Source organism: Spermophilus citellus (genome assembly GCF_964194105.1).
Source record: "Spermophilus citellus genome assembly, chromosome: 1".
In the NCBI taxonomy this organism is placed as follows: domain Eukaryota; kingdom Metazoa; phylum Chordata; class Mammalia; order Rodentia; family Sciuridae; genus Spermophilus; species Spermophilus citellus.
The window spans coordinates 61,632,170-61,651,554 of NC_138182.1; positions in this window are offsets into that span (position 1 = coordinate 61,632,170).

The window sequence follows — 19,385 nt, forward strand, 5'->3', positions numbered from 1 at the left end:
CAAATGGGAAGATTATTAGTTTTCATTATGTCCTTGTGTAGCTCTAGCACCTGATGATATCTCAATAAACTCACTCTATCCTTTGCATTCTGATCTGGAAAATGGGGATAAGTATGATATATCTAATTCACAAAGCTATTCTTAATATGTGCCTTCATGAAAAGATACATTATTTAAAAAATAAACCTCTAAAGGAGGATCATCATTACAAATAGGTTTAACAGAAATACATCTACATTAGAATAAAGGTATTATATGCCTGATAAATTTTAATGATAGAAAAAAATGTTAATAAACTAGCAGGAAAGAATTTTGAGTATATTGATGAGTCAAATCTTTGATTTCTAAATCACTTTGTACCCAAATATGAGTAAGGCATTTCAATAAGTTTAAGGATTAAACAATTATCTCCCTTATAATAATTATGCTTGCATTATTAAACTCTGGTTCTCTATAAGGTATAAACCTAGAAATTTCTCAGGTAGAAATCTGTTTTCTACCTGAAGGGGAAAAAAAGGAAAAAAGTTTTACATCTGTATTTATAACACCTCTCTACTTCAATAACCTAATTTTTACCTTTATAATGATCAATATTCTAATAGTTGGAAATATTTGCTAACACTAAATATATAGTAAGCAATGACAATCTTTAGAGGTACTTGTGAAGAATTGCATTTATATTTCTGAAAGATTCATCATTTACTTTCTCTTTTCAGGGAGCAATACAGGAGTAAGTCCTCAGACAGCTATACCCATAACCACAAGTTAAGCATTTCATCTTCTACAATATATTATTTGAAGTACTACATTTTTCAATTTCTTTCAGGATAAACTGATAAAATTTCTATATTGGCCTTAAATTCAGCAATTTCACTCAGTTGAATAATTTTATCTTCACTCTGCAGTTCCTTGGATACCTCAGGGTATTTTCTGGTTTTATCTTTGTTGCCAGAAGTATTTATGCATTAAACTAGGACCAGAGATCAACCAACTTGATCTTTATTATACTGGTGCACAGGTTACTACTTAGACAGAGATTAACAAGCCAGTGAAAGTGCTCTCTGGGGACAGAGAGTCTACTGTGTTGAGAGGGTCAAATGCATTATCCATTTCAAATCCTAGAGGCTAGAAAACAACTCGAACATGCTCCGCATCCCTCTGTAACTGCTGCTATAATGTATTCCACTGGACATGCTGTGCTTTCCATCATTATTCTATGCAATAATAAAAATTATAAAGTTAAGCCTTCAGCATGATTCAATAATTTGCATGTGTCTATTGTCTGATTTTTTTTTTTTGAGAAAAGTCCTTGAATATTCTGATAGTTTTGTCTACTTTTTTTCCTTTTCTCTTCTGAGAGAAAGAAAACATTAGTTTCAATGTGCTTAACTGAATGTTTTGCTGGGAAAAAAAAATCAACCTATTTAAATTATTAAAAGTCAGTAATTAGACAAGCAATGCCGTGCAATAAATTGGTAGTATAAGTTTAAATTTATCATAAGCACTGCAGTTTTATTTGTCCAAATGTTAATATATGGGACTGAAAAATAACATTTACTTATTATGTTATCTGTTAGAATTGTAAGTGAAATCTCATACTTTCTTTAGTTCAAATGTACACACTATCATTTTGGCAATGATTAAAAATGAAAATATAGGCTTAATGGTGATTTATATAATTTTAGTGTTGTGATATTATATAGTAATATTAAAATTTGAATCACTTCCTAATCAAATCTCATCTGCCAAAGATATTTAGTTATATTCTTACTTGATAACAAGCTATCCTTTGTTCTAAATTACATTTATCTTTTTTCTTTACCAAACATGATTTACCAAATCCAAAATTCAATAAAACTTGAAACTATTTCTTTTAAAAACATGGCACACTTAAAATTTTAATGCATATCAATAGTCTTAAGAATATTTCTATAACATGAGATGAGGTCTATAGTTAATCATTCAGTTGTACAATAGAAATTTGCTAAAATAGATTTTAAATTATCCTTTGACACATATAAAAAGTGGTAATTATGTGAGATGATGGACAAGATAATTGGCCTGACTATACTGATCACTACACATATCAATATATCATATTGTACAACTTATATACAATAAAGCAAAGAATGTAGGTATAAGTGAAATATGATTAGGATTATCAAGAGTTCCCTAGGTGGGCTGGGGATGTGGCTCAAGTGGTAGCGCGCTCGCCTGGCATGCATGCGGCCCGGGTTCGATCCTCAGCACCACATACCAACAAAGATGTTGTGTCTGCCGAGAACTAAAAAATAAATATTAAAAATTCTCTCTCTCTCTCTCTCTCTCCTCTCTCACTCTCTCTCTAAAAAAAAAAAAAAAAAAAAAAAAAAAAAAAAAAAAAGAGTTCCCTAGGTAAATGAAATAGGAATGGTGTAGGCTCACAGGAGGGGTAGAAACCACCCCAAAACTTGTCACCAAACATGATCTGAGAGGTTAAAAAGTCGACTGGATTTTCTGCTACACAAGAACTAAATTCTCATTGAATGGATGTCACAAATTTCCTGTCCTGAGCACCCAGCATGATTCATGGCACAGAGGAGAAACTTTAAAAAATGTATTAAAGGACAAAAAATGAAAATAAAGAAAAATACCCCAAACTGTTTAAAATAACAAAATGTACTTTTCAGTTGTCTGCTCATATCTTCCTGTAGTATGTATAATATAACAAAAGCTCATGTATTTTTACCATGATCCATAATATTTCTCATATTTCTTCTTTCTTCCTTTCAAAACATTCCCTTTCTTGAGTTTTACTTCTGTTTCCCATATTGAAACACTTAAAGCATAGTAACCATTTTCTGTTTTTATTAGATTGTAGTATCCTTATTCCTATCAAATTTTAATTTTCCTACTATTTTTAAGGTTAATTCTAATCCTACATTTTCACAGTAGCAAAAGTAAGTCCACAAAATATATTATATGAATCCTTAATAATAAATAATAAAATTTAATCTTATCTAGTTAACTCTATTGTAAGCAACAATCCATGGAAACATTAAATATGCTGAAATATTTTTATAGAAGAAAAATTTCAGGTAACTCATTTTCTTTTCTATTTTCCACATGTAACATATATATATATATATATATATATATATATATATATATATATGTATCATTACTCTTTCAAAATATTTGAGCACAAAACAAAAAACTGAATATGAACATAAAAGTTAATGCAACCAATCTCTTATACATCTCAACCAATGTATAAGTCAGGATATACATTCCAGTTACAGGTTCCTCCTTCTCCCTCTTTCTCTCCCTCTCCCTCTACTTATCCTTCTCCTTTTCCTTCTAACAAGGATTGAATCCAGGGGTATTTAACTACCAAATCACATCTCTAGCCCTTTTTTATTTTGAGACAGGTTCTCACTTTGACTTTTCTAATTTTACAGTTCTTCATATGAATTTTCTTGATTTTTTTGCCCAAATCCTTGGCATTCTGTTATATACATTGCTGTTCACTTTCAAATATAAATGTGTCTTGAACATTTTAGCTGGACTTTGGAAAGAATTTAATACTGAGCAATGAAATTGATGAAAATTTGTTATGTGCATACAAATATGCAATGATGAAATCTACTATTGTGTATACTTGTTAAGCAGCAATTTAAAAAAAGAATTTAGTGTGTCAATATTCTTCATTGAACAAGAACTACTTAAGATTGTCACTAAACAGAACAGAATTGAATCATATAAATAATTGATCCAAATAGTAGAGGAAAGAAGGATCAAAGAGCATATATATTATATCAGTAACACTTAATTGTAACATTGCAGAAGGCCCTATTAAGGTTCTACTAAGGACTAGGGTTTGAAAATCACCATAGACTAGGTGACTTAACAGAAATGTATTCTCTGAGATTTATAGATAGAAATCTGACAACAGGACATCCACAGGATTTGTTTCTTAGGAGAACTCTGTTCTTGTTTTATATATCCATCTTTATTCTATGCACTTACATTGTCTTTCCCCCATACATGTCTGTGTCCTATCCTCATCTTGTAAGGACAGCAGTCATATTGTATTTGGGCCAATTTCCAGTGATTTTATTTAACCCTGATTATCTCCTTAAAATTCTCTTTGCAAATACAGCCATATTCTGAGGTATAGGAGAGTAAGGTACAACTTTCATAAAAAATTTTTGACAAATTGAATTGAATATGACAAAAAATTCTTTTATCTAAGAGGAAGCCATATTATGTATTCTTAAAACAATTAGCTTAATATTTGGAAATCAATACAATCTCCATAATAAAAAATACAAAAACCATATGATTATCTCAAGATATTCAGAAAACATCTGAAAAATTCTACAATTGTATCTTGACAAAAACTCTCAGCAGTTAAGAACAGAAAGGTTTATTTTTCTTAAAATAATAAAGGGCATCCATAAAATCTCCAGCTAACAATTTTAATGGTGAGAATATGAATGCCATATGACTAAAATTAAGATTGAAGCAAAGATATCTGTTTTCACCACTTCTAGTCAACATAGCACTAGAGATTTTATTATTAATTGCAATATGGAAATAAAGAAAATAGGAATCATCAATTTTGGAAATGAGAAATCTGTCTTAATTTGTGAATGACATAATTTTCCATATAGAGAAAGTATACCAATATACAAGTCAGTTTTGTTTGTATACACTAGAAATGGAAAATATTAAATCAAAATAAAAAAGCAATACCATTTACAATAGCATGAATAGATGAACTAGGGATAAATCTGATGAAAAATTTACTGGACCTATAAATTGAAACTGAAACATTACTGAGAGAAGGCTAAGAAGGCATAAATAATGAATTGGTACACAATATTTACTAAACAAGAAAGTGCAATATTGTTGATATGTCAATTACTTCTACTGTTTTATATATCAAAACCAATCTCAATCATAATTCAACAGATTTTTGTCTAGAAATTAACAAGCTGATTCCAAAATGTATTTGGAAGAGCAAAAAGTCTAGAATAGCACAAAGGACCTTAAAAAAAGGGGGGACACACTAAAAGGATTTACAGTTGTGGTTGGGATCTGGAATGTGCCCCCAATTCTCATGTATTAAAAACTTGGTTCCCATTGCAGCAATCTTCAGAGGTGGAGCCTTTGGGAAGAGAATGAGGACTATGATGTCATCAGTGGATTAATCCATTGATAGCTGAATGATCTACTGGGAGGTGGTAGAGATGGTGCAGACTATAGGCAGGTGGAGAAAGTTTGGAGGAAATGAGTCACTTGAGGTGTGACCTTGGGGAATGTATCTTGTTCTGGACACCCCTCCTCTCTCTGCTTCCTGCCTGCTGTGAGCTAAGTATCTTCTCTCTCCCATGCTCTAATATCATGATGTTCTACCTCAACTCAGGCCTAAAGCAATAAGCTGGTACACCGAGGACTGAAATCTATAAAACCCTGAGCCAAAATAATTACTTTCTCCTCTAAATTGTTCTTGTCAGGTACTTTGGTCACAGCAACAAAAGCTAGCACATTTATAAAATCTGATTTCAGAATTTATTTTAAAGCTGAAAAATAAGGAGAGTGCAATAGTGACATACAAATACACACAAAGATATATTGGACCATACAGAGCCTAGAAATAATCCCTATATATGTCAATTGATTTTTTTCAGAAAGACCTAGCAATACAGGAGGAAAAGCATAATCTTTTCATCGTTGATTCTGAACAACTGGCTATTTATATGTAAAATTCAAATAAATTTATGTCCCTTAACTCATACTATATAAAAAATTAACTCAAAATAAGTTGTGTAAAAATTGAAATAGTACAGTCATTAGACTAAATCATAGGAGAATTTTTTTAAATGACCTACATTTTTACAACAGTTTCTAAATTTTGACACAGAATGGTATGAACTAAAAGTACAAAAATGAATTTAACTTCATAAAATTAAAACATTTGCTACTCAAATGACATTGATTTGAAAATAAAGAGGCAAGCCACAGACTAGAAGAAAATATTTGTCAATTTAAAAAGGAATTGCAAATTGCATCATGAATATTAAAAAACACCTACAGCAATATCAAGAAGATAAACTATTTAATACAAAAATAGGCAATATATTTGAATAGGCACTTCATCACAGGATACAAAGATGGCAAAGATACACATGCAATGACATCCATCAGCATTCAGGAAAGGCAAACTCAACTGCACTGAATTTCTAGGACATTCGAACTATAGTGGCTGGAAGTGAAAAGACTTCCCCTTTGAGTGTCCCCAAGGATGTGGAGAAATAGAAGTTTTCACATATTGTTAAATGATAAAAATGTACTACAACCTCAAAATTAGTTTAGCAAGAACTCTAAAATGTATGTGTATACCAACCATATGATCCAGACATTTTACTTTAAGTTATTTGCTTAAAAGAAATCAAAGTATATGATCCTATGCAAACCATCATAACAACTCTATATGCAATTAACTGAAAGCAATGTAGTGCCTTCAATAAAAGCAAAGGTAAACTATATTATATCCATTCTGTGAATACTATTATGTCCATTCCATGAATACTACTTTTTTCTTTTTAAATTTATTTTAATTTCTTTCAATTAGTTATACATGACAGTAGAATAAATTTCAACACATTGTATACAAATGGAACATAACTTCTCATTCCTATGGCTGTAGGTGGTACAGAGTCACACCAGTAGTGTAATCATACATGTATATAGGGTAATAATATTTGTTTCATTCTACTGTCCTTCCCATTCCCACAGCCCCACCCCTCCCCCTCACTCCCCCGTTTACTACTTTTTTTAAAAAAGGAACAAATTATTGACCTGGACTGCAAAATAATTAGGTGAAAAAAATACATCAAAAAATAATAACTATGATTCCATTCATAAACTAAACTTTCTGGAAAATTCTATCTAATCAGTAAAAAATGCCTACTGGAATAGAGACTATTCCAGGAAGGCTCAATTTTATTTATATTTTTAATTATTTATTTTTTGAGGTGCCAAGGTTTGAACCCAGAGCCTCGTATCTACCAGGCAAATGCTCTACCATAGTGCTACAACCCTACCCCAGAAGAATTGACTGTTAAATGAGTAGGAAGAAACTCTTGAAGTCTAGAGTATATTTTTAATATTGGTAATATTTGTCTTCTTGGAAATTTACATGTAGCAAAAATCAGATTTTGTGTCTAAGTATGGGCTAATTATATAAAGCAAACTGTAAAGTGCACACAAAACATCATACCAAGTTCTAAGTAGTATTCTTTGGACTGAGAAACACAACAATGACTTAAAAAAAAAAAGAAAACAAACAAAAAAATACTTGATTAAAAATGATGGAAAGAGTGCTTTGAGAAACTATGCCCAGACTACGGTACCATAAAAGTTCAGAGAAACACCACCTAACTCATGAAAAGCTTCAAAGATTTAGTAGGAAATATAAGCAGCATGTGTATGTGTGTGTGTGTGCATGCGCACGCATGCGTGTCTATACACATACATAAACAGACAATGTCTGTGTATGATACATTTATATGTATGTATAAAAATCAGTGTTTTAAAAAAATTGAGAGTTGTAGTGTTAATTTTTATTTATGAAGATAATTTGTTTTGTAAAATCTGCTTAATATTTTTTAAATGATTGGGTTCTTATCAAGGGCTCCAATGGTGCTGAAATTTCAAATGTGGATACAGCTACATTTGGGACATGGAGACATTTATAGATCACATTTCACATGCAACTGGTGAGTCTTATAAGAGAGATGCATGAAGCATGAGAGTTCAGATAAGACAGCGTGAATTCCTCCTTGAGCAAAGCAAATAGCTAGGAAAGTCTTTTTCAAAAAAGTGACATTTGAACTAATATGCCATACATATTATTTTCTAGGATATGATTAAAATGAAATTATCTGGCTGATTTTATTATTCTTACATTCCTGCAGATATTCAGAAGGCAAGGAAAATTCTTTCATGAAGGAACACCTCTATTTGCTGCTCGAGGACATTCTTTCAAAATTATTCTCATTAGCATGAAAATACCAAACACAATTTATATTTCATGTAAAATATATTTAGAAATTGATACTGGCCTTCAATTACTTATACCCCCTGGTCCAGATGTCATTTGGAATTCTGAAGTTTCAGAATCTTAGAAACCTAGTGTGACTATGGAAATGTACTATATACACAAACCATAATGGCACCATAAAATATGGTCTAGGGTAATCTTTTCTACTCAAACACATTGATTTTTCTCTGGTAAAATATATGGCTATTTATAATAAACAGATTAATAAAGACTATACATGCATGCCCACCAACTCAGTGCATATTCTGCTCCCAATACTTATGCCACAAACTGAAGAATTCCATTTTATTACAAAAAATAAAATTTATCCATGTCTTACTTTTACCAAGTTGTATTTGTAAGTTGATATTTGGTACATTGAATGAGATTTGTCACTTATTCATAGGAAACATAGTAAATAACACTAAAAACCCTGGATGTCCAATGATATAAAGTTAGAGGAAAAAAAATACAAATTAAGAAATCTATTCCATGTGAAGAGATATGTCATACTATTTCCAGAGACACATCATAAATACCAAGGAAAAAGGATGTTCATTTGTCTATTCTCCAGGTTTAATTACCTTCACTATGTTGTGTTGCTAAGTTTAAAAATATATTGCTCTTATTGACTATTATGGTTCGGATATGAGTTGTCACATAAAAGCTCTTGTGTTAATTCAGAAGATGAAAATATTTGATAATGGGAGCCCAAAGCTAATTAATCTGTCCCAATTAGAATAGACTAACTAGGTTGCAACCATAGGCAGATGGGGTGTGGCTGAAGGAAGTACGCCTGATGAGTGTGTCCTTAGAGATTGTCTCTTATATCCTTGGCTCCTCCTTCTCTCTCTACTTTTTGGCCACCAAGTCCTGAGCTATTTTTCTCTACCAAACTCTTGTGTCATGATACTCTGCCTAACCTCATGCCAAGAGTAATGGAATTGGCTAGCCATGAACTGAAACCTCTGATAACATGAACCCCAAATAAACTTTCCTCCTCCAACTTATTCCTTTCAGGAATTTTGTTCACATGAAACAAAAATGATGAAAAGTTGACTAAAACAATAATTGGTACTGGGAGTGGGGCTGTTGCTGTGATGAACCCCACCATTTGATTCAAAAGACTTTGGATGAAATTGACCAAATTTTGTACAAATTTGATTTGTACATATATAAATATACCACCATGAATTTCATCTTTATGCACATCTATAAATTATCAATTTAAAAAAATATATATGTATATACACATAAAACAAATACCAATAGAGTAGAGGAATAGAAACAAGGAGGGGAAGAAGGTGAGAGAAAGAGGAAGTAGTGAAGACTGAAGTGGAACAAACTATGAAGCACTAATAATAATAAAAACATATAAAGACAAGAAAGTATAGAAAAAAAGAAAAGAAGTCATAGAAATTAATAAATAAAATAAAATAAAATAAAGAAGCCTTTGGAAATGGTTTTCAGGAGGAGTTTATAAAAGTATGGAAATGCAGACTAGAGAAGTCTTAAAATGTTAAAAGCAGACCTTAATGATGATTCTGGTGGGAGCTCAGATAATGAGAATGCAGATACTAAATGAGGACTTTGTTGGGGACTGGATTGGAGGTCATCAATGTTACATCTTGACAAAGAACTTATCTACCTTTTACCTATACTCTAAGAGTTATGGATTAATTATCTGGTGGAGAAATTTTCAAGGCAGCACAACATTCAGATGGCAGAATAAATATTGTTACTGGCTTTTAGCCAGGTTTACTGTGAGAATTGGTAGCACAAAGCAGAACAGAATAATCTCTTTTAGATGGCATTTGACCAGAAAAGTGAAAGTAAAATTGGGGCCAAAGAAGGTATGTTGTTGAAGATATTATATCCACTAAAGAGATTTCTCTGATATAAGGGGGGTGACTCAAAATGGGATAGGGAGGAAGAGCCTGAAAAGAAGACTACCACTAAATAGGGAAGAGAGGTGGGAGGGAAAAAGAGGGAGAAGGGAAGTTGCAAGGAAGATGGAAGGAGAACCTCATTGTTATACAGAATACATATATGATGTTGTAATGAGAAAAAAGAAAAAAAAGTGTCACATTAGATTGGATAGAGAGAAAGGATGGGAGTGGAGGGGAGGAGTAGGGAGGATAGGAAGGGCAGCAGAATAGAATAGACAATATGATTGATGTATGTACATTCCATGTATGTATTATATGTCAAAATACATTCTGCTGTCATGTATGACTAAAAAAAATAAAAATAAAAAAATGAAAAAAATATTTCCAATGCAAAAAAAGAGAGTTTGTAAGTAGAAAAGATGCCTTATGATCATGTCAAGAAATAGCAAGACCACATCCACAGCAGGCGTAGAGTGAAACTCCCTTTAAGAGACAGTGAGGGCACCCTGCTTGCCTGGGGGGAACTATAAAGTTATTTCACTGTGTTTAGCCACACACACACACACACACACACACACACACACACAATTTTCTGTACATTTGGTTCCAGGAGTACAGCTACTGCTTGAGCTAGAGATGGACCTTTGTATCATCCATGTGGTATTGATTCTGCAGAAATGTAGGATGCTGGACTTAAGGGATCATGGAGTCTTTCACTGATATTTCAAAGGAAGACTTGGGAGATATGGCAAAGTGTTGCAGGGTTACAAATCCTTCACACATCTCCTGAGAGGGGAATGGATGAAGCTGCCAGAAAGAAGCTGAAGCTGGTGTGGAGACTCCCCAGATTAAGAGATGCCAGTAACATGAAACATGTGCTGAGAAAAGCTGTGGGCTGTGGACAAAGTCAGGCTAAAACAGAGAGTACATAGGCTGCATCCAGCAAGGTCAATGGAGTAGGTAATATCAAGCCCTTTGGAGATCACATCTCACAACCATGTGCCCCAGATAACTGATCTATCGCTACAGCTATGGGACATGATTGCCCAGATGGTTTTAAGTTTTGTTTTGTTCCCATCATTTATTTCTATTCTCCTATTCCTTCCTTTTGGAATAGAAATGTTTACTCTGTACTATTATGCTTTGGATCTATGTAACTTGCTTTTCTTCTTTTCAGAGCTCACAGCCAGGAGTTTGCCTTGAGTCTTAAGTGAGACTTGAACTTTTGAGCAATGATAGAACTTTTAAGGTTAATGGGTCTCTTGGAGATGAACTGAATGCAGTTAGTTGGCACTATGAGATAGACGTAAGATTTTGGGGGTCATGGACAGAATATTATGGTTTGAATATTAGGTGTTAACCAAAAGCTCTTACAATAATGCAGAAGTTGAAATGATAAAATTATGAGAACTATGAACTGATCAGTCCATTCTCATTTAAACGGACTAATAAGGTAGTAACTTCAGGTCAGTGGGGTATGGCTAGAAGAAGGAGGTCTCTGAGAATATGCCCTTGGGGATTAAATCTTGTCCCCCATCCACTTTGGCTCTCTCTGCTTTTTGGCCTCCATATCCTGAGCTGCCTTCCTCTGTCCATCTTTCCCCCAACCTCCTGTTGCTCTGCCTCTTCTCAGGTCCAAAGCAGTGGAGTCAGCTGACCATAGACTGAAATCTTTGAAATCATGAGTCTAAAATAAACTTTTTCTCCTCAAAATTCTTTTTAGGTATTTTAGTCACCGTAATAAAAATCTGACTAACACAGGAGAATACATTGATATATATATGTTTCATGAATATTTATTCAAGTAAATTAGTACACTAGAACTCAACTAAGAAGAAAATCATGCTAGTTTTATACTGTTTATATTTTTATTAAATATTTTATGAGCTACAGTTTCTGTCAGTTTATCTTAAAAGTAAAACTATAATAGTTTCCATTTTATAAACCCTGTAAATGAGCAATATCAATATATGAGTGCATTGTTTACTAGAAATCATATATAAATTATGTAATCAAATGGATTAAGAATAACATGGTGATAGTTTATTTTCTCTATTTATATTAGATTAAAGAAAATATTAAGAAACATATTTTAGTATAATATTAATATTTTCTTATATAAGCAAAAGTAATTATCTATCTTTCAATGATATTACCCATACTGAAATTAGAATTATTTGCAGATGGAAAAACTATCATCTGTAATTCTGCATAATAGAGGATAAGACTGCTTTTCCTAATCTCATATCCAATCTAACAGTATATCAGATCCATTAGGTAGTATATAGCTTCTAGTACTTGTGGAAGATTTACTGTATTTAACAATGACTGAAGCATCAATGCTAATTGTCTTCTCTTCCTCAAACTACTCTTTAATTTCTGTGCTTGCATCACATGGTTGTTTTAAAATAAACAGTTGGTTGTAAAAGTAGAGTATGAAAACAAATATTGATTCAATATTTTCAGTGTATTTGAACAAAGATTTCAAAATACTGATAAAAAAATTTTAGGCAAGCACCATAATATATATTTAATGATTGTCTCAAGGTCACTGGGTTGATGGTTGAATTATTTAGGCTTAATACCATGTGTATATGTCATTTTTTCCTGCTACATAATTACAAAATATATTATTTACTATAGAAAAAATATTATATGATTTTATATATACACACACATATATGTATTCTTGTTAATAGATCATCTCTTCTGAAAATATAAAATAATTTTAATATTTTGATTAATGCCGAAAGAAATTGCCCATTTTCTCAGTCTCATTCCATGCTTATCAATTATTTGTTCTAGTTCATAATTATGTAATACTATATATAATTTATGTTTAATTCCAACATTTATTGCACAGTCACATTAAGCAAGGGATAATGAAACAGATTTTTTGATAATTGTTTGCCTACTCTTAAATATAATCAGATATAACTTCATATAATTGAGCATAACTAACTGTTGATATTTCTTATGTGATTTACATAAAGTTCAGGCTTGTGAAATTAACTTCAATAATCAAACTGCATGAAGCTATTTTCATTTTATTCATCTCCATTGAATAAAATGAAACAAATGAAATCCAATTGTTTTCATATATCTTCAAATCAAACCCTTGGTATAATAAATGATAAAAATGAATAAATTCAAGCATATGAGTCACTGAAAAGCAAGCCTACTCTATAGGACACAGTTTAATCTTGCAACCCCCTCAGTGTATCATAGTGACAGGAATGTGTTTTTCTATGCATATGTGAGCATACAAACAATGTTAAAACTGCTTAAAAACATCCTTAATTTAAGATTGCCTATTAATCCATGAGAATGAAGTGTGTCCAAACACTTAAGTTTCTTGATATTTAGCTATTTTATGCCTCAAATTGTCTGCTTCAGTGATAGTTATGTTAGGTGTTTGTGAATACATAACTCACTCATTAATACTTCAAGTTGAAAATTGTTGTCAGTATTCAGAAGATTAAGTAAAGATGTCCAGTACAACAGAGATTTAAGAAAATATGGTTCTATTTTATAATTTCCTTTTTAGAAAAAAAGAAACTCTAAATTCATACAATTGCTAAATTCAGTATTTGAGAAGGAAAGGATAAAATTTAACCAGAGACAGAAGCAGTAAGGACAAATCAACTGTATGAACCACATAAAACCCTTGTCTAAAATGCCATGAAGAGAATTTTTTTTCACCTTATCTTAAGGTAAAGCTTCCCAGGGTATAGTGGGCATCTAGCCAGGAACAGAGATGCAGCAAAAGAGTAGAGAAGTGCAAAGGGAGAAAAAGTAAAGCACTTAAACAAATTTACTGCAAATCTTTGGCCAGCTGCCAACCAGGATAAAAGCAAAGCAGAGAAGTAAATTGTGCCAGCATAACTTTAGCAATTGAAAACAGAGGTATGAAAAAGGTAATAACCTTTTCCAAAAGGTTATCAAAATTCCATATTTTGGAGTAAAGTATAGGCAGTTCCCAAATGAAAAACCAGCTATTTTTAAAAAATATTTTGCAATGTTAAATATTTAAGACCTGAAACATATTTTTCTCATAAAAATTAAATAAATGAAAATGTTATCAACATATGAAAAGTAAGTTATATTTAATCCATACTACATCCTATATTTATGACTCTGTGATGGTGCAGGGACCCCTAGGGATGACAACATGTCCAGGACCAAGCACATTTTCACTATCTTCTTGAGAGAGCATTCCTGCAAAGTTGGAGAAAATTTCCTGTGAAGAATTGTCTTCGGGACAGAAATCAAGAATTCCCTAAATAAAAATAACAAAGAATATCCTATAATTTGGGATCTGAGAATAGAGAAGGTGCTGCTGCTAGTTATAATCTGATGAAAGGAAGGCTTTATGTTGAAAAGCATAAATAGCATATTCAAAAACAGCTTCTTATAGATGATATTCCTATCCTTTTCTCGAAGGAGGTTATTTTTTGCTTTGTCAAATCCGAGGATCAGTTGCCTACTTAGTTGATCACATTTTCACTACCTTAAACTACAATATGCTTTCCTTCAAATTATTGTGGATAATTCTAAATCATTCATTACTTCCTTCTATTGCTGCCAATACACTGGTTTCCTACAAGTTTTATTATTTGTAAAATGAAATAAACAGTAATATTTTAGTCTAGAAATTCCCTTTTTGCTTTCTAATTAGAGGCTTTAGAAATAATTTTGGAACACAGATAGTATAAGGATGATTAATGCTACTCACCTAAAATTTAAAAATATATATATTTATATATATATTATATATGTAATAATATATAATAAAAATTATATATATTATTTTCATATATAAATATTAAAAAATTATATATATAAAAAGGGTGATGTATCTAGTTTTAAATCTGCATGGTATTTCTAAGAAAATCTAGTCTCTGAACCCATAAGGTGAACAACATGAAGTGGCAGTGCTATTGTTCTAGGACTGAATATGTAAACCAGCTTTAGCTCCACCTTAAGAATATATTTCTGACCTAATATTTTTTTAAAAGGGTGATGTATCTAGTTTTAAATCTGCATGGTATTTGCCAATTCAATTTGAAATTATATATATATATATATATATATATATATATATATATATATATATAATTTCAAATTTATTTTATAATTCTTGTAAAATGGAGAGTAGAAAGAAGGTAAAAGATGAGATAAGGATTATTGGAAATTTGGTACCAGACAAAAAATAGTTATTTAATAAACAAATATATACAGTTCTTTCTCATTTTCCCAGAATGCTCTATTATGCAAAAGCATTTTTTAAATAAGCATAAATATAAAGCCAAGTATAGTTGGTCTAAGTGAAAGAACAAGTAAAAAGAAAGCTGAAGCAATTAAAACATGAGGCTAAGTAGAAAACCTCTGCTGACTTGACCTTTTCACTAAGTAAGAATCTCAGGATGATTATCAGTTGTAAACCAGAAATGTTCTAATGTGGGCATATATTGAAATGCATAATTCTGTATTACAGATGTTTAGAGGAAAAAAATTGCTTTTACTTCCAAAAGAAGCTAATGAAATGTGTATGTGAATGGGCCTTTCTGTAAAATATAATTTTTTTCTCACCTTGTTTCTAAAATTAAGCAGTAACATAGAACGCCTATTGATTTGTACGAAAAAAAATTAGATTAAATAAAAATAAGGTGTCCAAGTTTCCAATTGAGTTACTAGATGTTTTTAAAACTAGATGAGTAGAAAAGGGATGCTAAGTAATAAAAAGATGAAAACTTGTGTGTATGATAGAAGCAAATATTTTCTAAGAAAATCTAGTCTCGGAACCCATAAGTTGAACAAACATGAAGTGGCAGTGCTATTGTTCTAAGATGAAATATGTAAGCCAGCTTTAGTTCCACCTTAAGAATATATTTCTGACCTAATATTTTTTAAAAAAATGGGTGATGTATCTAGTTTTAAATCTTCATGGTATTTGCCAATTCAATGTGAAATGTATTTCTAATTGGCCATGCATCTTATAGAGAAGTGATTTCTTTTGACAGCAATGACTCACAGAACTGAGGATTTGGAAGTGGGGCATGGCACAAAGGAGAAGTATAGCTAGCTTTTCCATGGATCTTTTAAATATGTGCAAATCTGTTGATGAAAAGTATCAGTGAATAATCAGAAATGGATGATGTTGGCCACTAGATTTACAAATTATAAATCACAGGATCCTTGAATGAAAGGAAACTCTTCATCTTTGAGAAGAGTCCAATCCTGGGGTTGGATAGATTGGATGTGACAAATAGTGAAGTCTAACTTAGGATAGACAAAATAATTTTATTTCTTCTCTCACCTTCTCACTCTAGACCTGGGAAGACAAGCCTATTTCCTTGCGGGCAATGTGAACATCAATCAGCAGGCATTCCAAGAGAACATGGGCATAAATCATGGACATAGACTATCAGAGCAACTGCTTTACTGTCAATTTAATCACAGTTCAGAGCTTGTCATTTCCTGCTCCTCAACTTAGGAAATATTTATCAAGAACTACTGTGAGTAGTAGGCATTGTGCTATAGGCTGGGTAAAGAAACGTGGTCACAATATACATGATTCTTGGTTTCAAAAAGATTACAGCTGTTTTAGACAGCTTTCTCATTGCCTGTGACCAAAAGACCTGACCAAAACAATTTTAGAGGATAAAGTTTATTTGGGGCTCATGGTTTCAGAGGTGTCAGTCCATAGATGGCTGGCTCCTTTGCTCCAGGCCCAAGATTAGGCAGAACATCATTGCAGAAAGGTGTGGATAGCTCCTCAGGATATTGCATTAGAAAGTAGAAGGGGGTGGGGGGAGAGAGAGATTCTCCTCACCATGGCCAAAATATATACTCCAAAGGCACACACCCAATGACCCACTTCCATCCACATTCTACCTACCAATAGTCACCACCCAGTTAATTCCAATAAGGAGATTAATGTACTGATTATGTTAAGACTCTCATAATACAATCATTTCACCTCTAAATTCTTGCATTCTCTCACACATGAGCTTGTGGGGGACATCTCACACCTAAACCACAACAACAGTTCACCAGAAAAGCAAACTCTAAATGACAAATTTTTGTATACATATATGACTATTATGAAACATACAGGAAGTCTCACATGCTGTGGCAATATAAAGTATCAAAAGCAAGCTAATTTATGAAAACTTCAGCCCATTACAATCTAAGTTCCACTTAGAATGTTATTATCAATGTGGGGAATAAAAGGAAAAATCAGCTTGCATGGATTGGGTAATCCTGTCTAGATTACCACCTATATTATAATTATGGTAAAATCTAGGTTCAAAGATATAAACAACATGATCAAGTCTCAGTAACAAATCTGAGAGATGAGAATTAAACTAAAAATCCTGTCTGAACCAAATACCATTCACATTCAGTATTAATTCTTTCATTTGTAGTTTAAAATTTGATTTGAAAAGATACCAGGATGAGGGGAACAAATGATAATTGTATATTTCTTGATACCAGTCTTGTTTTAAATCAGCTTCAGTTCAAAGAAGTCAAAAATATGAGATGATTTGAAAGAAATTTTCTAAAGTATAAACAAGAGTTTTAATACGATCAATATAAACTCTTTATCCTGAACAAATGATTTTGCATTTTTTTAAAAAGCAATATATATGCCAAATAAAATTTAAAATTTTAGATTCTTCAAAGATTTCTTCCTATAGTGATAGACTTTGATTTTCTGATGACCTTCATTAGCTCATATGGTACAACTTGTGACTTAAAAAGAAAAAGTCATCCCTTTTGGGGAGATGGAACCAGCAGGTTGCATAAGTGAGCTTCTTTCTCTATGTATGCACTTTATGGTTTCTCTGTATGAACTTTTTACATTTTCCCCTAGACAGAGGGAGTCCCACATCAAGGGACAGGATTAACCTAAAATTGGGCAGTAAGGGAACTTGCTTTGTGTTCTGCATCTTAGAAGATCTACATATCTAAGAACACACAAAGGTAAATATCACACTAAAAACAGTGGCTCTGCTATCTGAGATCTGGTGCTATCTGGTGCAAATCATACTGCTTAAACTTAAATATCCCTCTTAGCACAAAAATTTGCAGGACTCAGGAATGTTCCTTCTTGTAACTGTACCCATGTCTTGAAAGGAAACTCTATCCAACTTTTGTGAAAATTTGTGGTTTTCTTTATTGTAGTTGTTCAAGTGTGCAGGGAAGATGTCTAAGTAGGCACACTTATGTAAGAACAAATTTTGATAACTTATTGAATCTTTCCCTCAGACAGCATAACTAAAATTACATTATAAAGTACTATATATTCTCCCAATAATATCTCTCTTTTTTTTCTAAAAGGATGCTAAACTCAGCATTCTCAATATTTGCACTTGGTATCTGAGCTGTGTTTTGCAGAATTAAACAACTCACAAAACTTTTAAATGTGTGTTAAATTTAATGTAGACTTAATATAAGATGGATGTTATTATTTTGGAAACTAGTTTAAAATGAATGTTACAATTATGCATATGTTTATAGTAATATTTAGTAAGGTCCAATTAAATTTTAAAAATAAAAAATAACTTTGATATTTTTAAATGTTGTTTTATTTTATTTTTAATTTGATAGATAATTCTGAATATTTTAGAAATAAATACTCTATTTGAAAACATGTCTGAAAGATAACTTATTTTTTAATCTTTAAAAATTTTGATCTTATAATTTTTATTAGAATACAATGAGAATACATACCAGAAACAACTTGATTTTATTTTTAAGTTTTTAATACATTTTCAGTAGAAAACAAATGATGGAAAAATACTGATTGCATCAACATTAACAGTTTTTTTAACAGATGTAAAAACATGCTATGTTTTAGATATTTATGTTATGATTTTTCTTATTTTATTACAATTCCTACTCTATACAAAATGACTAAATTTAATTATCTTACATGATTCTTTAAAATAAAATATTACCTTTATATCTACCTTTTCATTTTGTTCCTATTAATTTTGATTTCATAATTATGCTCTTACCTAGGTTGGTGAAGAAACCATATTTTATTCAAAATTTTGTATGCTTATTTAAAACTTTTAGATAATTAGAAGTTAGGGTATGTGTGCTTATATTTTATTCTTTCACCCTGAGCCCATATAGTTTAAGGTTAGCCAACAGGGCCTTCAGTCTATTTCTAACTGAGATCTAAAAAGTAACAGAGCCTGTTCCACGAAGCTTCTAAGCTATCTGCTGCTATTAAATTAACCTGGCTGATTAGAATCTAAAGTCTTCTCAAGGACTTGAAAGTTAAATTCCATAATAACTAATCTTTAGCTACCAATTAAAATGAGATTCAAACTATATGAAACTGATTTTCTATACAAAAGACATGTTTTATATTGCAAAGTATCACATATAAC